The sequence below is a fragment of the Pseudophryne corroboree genome, chromosome 8 (genome assembly GCF_028390025.1).
Source record: "Pseudophryne corroboree isolate aPseCor3 chromosome 8, aPseCor3.hap2, whole genome shotgun sequence".
Classification (NCBI taxonomy): Eukaryota; Metazoa; Chordata; class Amphibia; order Anura; family Myobatrachidae; genus Pseudophryne; species Pseudophryne corroboree.
Genome location: NC_086451.1, coordinates 176308036 through 176311818, shown reverse-complemented (window position 1 = coordinate 176311818; position 3783 = coordinate 176308036). Strand labels below are relative to the sequence as shown.

Here is a 3783-nt window from a genome sequence, read left to right as displayed (position 1 = left end):
CTCTTTTGCAAAGAGCTACGCATTGGAAAATTCAGGGCTATGTCGTGTAGATGATGGCCTAACAGGAGGCTTTAAAATTTTCTTTCTAGTGTCCTTCGTTTGGGAGAAAAATGCAAAGGTACAAGACAGCTTTTCCTTGCCAATATCTCTCTTTTGCAAAGAGCTGCGCATTGAAATATTCAGGGCTATACCGTGTAGATGAAGCACTAACAGGAGGCTTTAAAATTTTCATTCTAGTGTTCTTCGTTTCGAGAGTTTCCTTGTGCTGCCTCAGTTGGATCTCCTTCACTTGACAGGGGGGTGCCCGAGCAGCGACCCTCCCCAGCTCTAGCCCAACTCCTACTTACCTGCCAGGTGAGATACTATGATCATGAAGGTGCTTCTCCCAGGGCAAGGCTCACCCATTGCACTCTGGGTGTGCTGCTCCTGCGATTTCCCCAAATGTGGGAAACTTGACTGCATAATTTGTGTTTCCCCTGGTCGGCTCTCGTATAATTCAGATCTCTTTGTCTCAGGTCTCTCTCCAGCCTAGTTTGCTGTCTGTTTCCACTTCTCTTTTCTTGAGCCGCTCCCTTCTATGCCCTTGCGCACTATCCTGACTTCTCCCGTCTGCTTAATTTGTGCCTTCCAACGCACAATGCGAACTACAGGTAGTGCTGCAGGGCCCACACCCTTTTACTTGCCTTACAGATCAGCTCTGGAGCTGTTACAGTGCCCAGCTGCTGCAAGAAATCAGCTTGAATGCTTCAGGGGCTGGGGCATAGCCAACATGAGCCCCACACCGAAGGAGGGTGGAGGTGTTTAATGCGAACTAGGGGTCATCCAAGCGCCGCAAAAGGCTGCCATGCCCTGCACGCCCCTTTTCTCTTTTCATATGCAGATGTAGGTCCCTGCGGCCCTGGCATTACCGCTCCAACTAGTCACCCCTGGCCGGGGTTCCCTGGAGGAGTGGGGACCCCTTAAATCAAGAGGTTCCTCCCCTCGAGGCACCCAAGGGCCAGAGGTGAAGCCCGAGGCTGTCCCCAGCACCCCTGGGTGGTGGGTGCCGGGCTGATACCCATGTGTGTAAAAAAAGAATATTTTTTTTTTGTAGAACTACAAGGCCCAGCAAGCCTCCCCCGCTTGCTGGTACTTGGAGAACCTCAAGTACCAGCAGGCAGGGAAATAACGGGCTTGCTGGTACCTGTAGTTCTACAACTACAAAAAATACCCAAATAAAAACACAAACACACACAGCGTGACAGTAAAATTATTGAGACAGGCTGGAGCATGTGGGTGCATGTAACCCTATAAAAGTGATGGATTGGGTGACTATTACAATACCCACTGTTGCTGTCTGAAAAATTATGGATTTATAGATTGCTCTGCCGAGACATGTTTTTTTCTAAAATGCACCACAGGTATGGATGGATAGTATACTTGACGACACAGAGGTAGGTAGAGCAGTGGCCTACTGTACCGTACTGCTATATATTATATTATTTATTATTATTATTATTATCCTTTATTTATATGGCGCCACAAGGGTTCCGCAGTGCCCAATTACAGAGTACATAAACAAATAATCAAACAGGAAAACAGCAACTTACAGTTGACGACAATATAGGACAAGTACAGGGTAAATAAACATAGCTACATCAGCAGATGACACTGGAATAAGTATCAGGTGGCAGAAGACTGCTGGATTTGGTGCAGCTGAAGATTATTAAAGTAAGAAAAGAGTAAGCACATGAGGGAAGAGGGCTCTGCTCGTGAGAGCTTACATTCTAAAAGGGAGGGGTAGACAGACAGGGGTGAGACAGATGGGGTACATAGAGAGCGTGGAACAGAGGTTTAGGATGAGATTTGGCTGGGTTTGGTGAAGAAGTGGGTCTTGAGAGCCCGTTTGAAGTTTTGTAGAGAGGTGGAGAGTCTGAGGGGGAGAGGTAGGGAATTCCAGAGAAGTGGTGCAGCACGTGAAAAATCTTGGAGGTAGGAGTGGGAGGAAGTAATCCGTAGGCAGGAGTCGGTGTGCATTAGCAGAGCGAAGAGGACGGGTGGGAGTGTAAAGCGAGATAAGATCAGAGATGTAGATGGGAGAGGAGTGGGTGAGGGCTTTGTAAGCAAGTGTGAGAAGCTTGAAATGGATTCTGAAAGGGAAGGGGAGCCAGTGAAGGACTAGTAAGAGAGGAGAGGTGGACGTAGTGCGTTTGGTGAGGAAAATGAGCCGGGAAGCAGCATTGAGGATAGATTGGAGTGGAGAGAGGTATTTGTCAGGAATGCCAGTCAGGAAGAGATTACAGCAGTCCAGTCTGGAGATGACCAGTGAGTGGATAAGAGTCTTAGTAGCATCCTGGGTCAGAAAGGGTCTGATCCTGGAAATATTTTTTAGATGAAAACGGCAGGTTTGTGAGAGGTGCTGAATGTGTGGTTTGAAGGAGAGGGAGGAGTCAAGGATTACTCCAAGACAGCGCACTTGGGGGGTAGAGGAGATAGTAGTGCCATCAATAGATAATGAGATTGTAGGAGGTGAGGTTATGCGGGAGGGAGGGAAGATGATCAGCTCGGTCTTAGACATGTTAAGTTTAAGAAAGAGCTGGGACATCCAGGAAGAGATAGCAGAGAGACAGTTGGAGATACGAGTGAGGAGAGTAGGGGAGAGGTCTGGAGAGGAAAGATAGATTTGAGTGTCATCAGCATAGAGATGATATTGGAAACCAAAAGAACTAATGAGCTTACCTAGTGAGGACGTATAGAGAGAGAAGAGAAGAGGACCAAGGACAGAACCTTGGGGTACCCCTACAGTTAGTGGAAGTGAGGGGGAGGTGGAGTCATGAGAGGAGACAGAGAATGAACGGTCAGAAAGGTAGGACAACAACCAAGAGAGGGCTGTGTTACGCAGACCAATGGAGTGAAGGATTTGCAGTAGGAGAGGATGGTCCACAGTGTCAAAAGCAGCAGAGAGATCAAGTAGAATAAGTAGAGAGCAGTGTCCCTTAGATTTAGCAGCATGGAGGTCATTGCATACTTTTGTAAGGGCAGTTTCAGTGGAGTGGAGAGGACGGAAGCCAGACTGGAATGGGTCAAGCAGTGAGTGTGAGGAAAGAAAGGAAGTAAGGCGGTTGTAGACAATACGCTCAAGGAGTTTGGAGGCAAAAGGGAGGAGAGAGATGGGTCGGTAGTTGGAGAGAGTGTTTGGATCAAGGGTAGGTTTTTTAAGAATAGGAGAGATGAGAGCGTGCTTGAAGGCAGAGGGGACAGTGCCTGATGAGAGGGAGAGATTGAGAAGGTGGGAAAGATGGGAAAAAGCAGAAGAAGAGAGGTGGCAAAGGAGGCGGGAGGGGATTGGGTCAAGTGGGGAGGTGGTGAGGGGACAGGAACGAATGAGGGCCATGACTTCCTCTCCAGATGCATGGGAGAAAGATGACAGAGTTGGTGCGAGGGATGGGGAGGGTTGGTAAGGGTTGGGAGAAGGCTGGTTACTGATAGTCTGGTGTGATGTGATGTCCTGACGTATGGAGTCAATTTTGGATGTGAAGTAAGTGGCAAAGTCAAGAGCAGAGAGTGAGGAAGGGAGACGAGGTGGAGGTGGGCAGAGGAGTGAGTTGAGAGTGGCAAAGAGGCGCCGGGGGTTGGAAGACTGGGAGGAGATGAGGTTCTTGAAGTATGACTGTTTAGCAAGAGAAAGGGCAGCACTGAAGGATGAGAGCATAAGTTTGAAATGGAGGAAGTCTGCCTTAGAGCGTGATTTCCTCCAGTGTCGCTCAGCCGTACGTGAGCATTTTTGCAGATATCTGGTGCATT

General features: G+C 48.5%; 1 non-coding gene across 1 annotated transcript; it reads left to right on the top strand.

Annotated features, from left to right (window-relative positions):
* Positions 1 to 339: 339 nt before the first annotated feature.
* Positions 340 to 502, top strand: LOC134952057 (U1 spliceosomal RNA). Its single transcript, XR_010184675.1, has one exon. It is a non-coding gene; the product is annotated as a U1 spliceosomal RNA (small nuclear RNA).
* Positions 503 to 3783: the final 3281 nt, after the last annotated feature.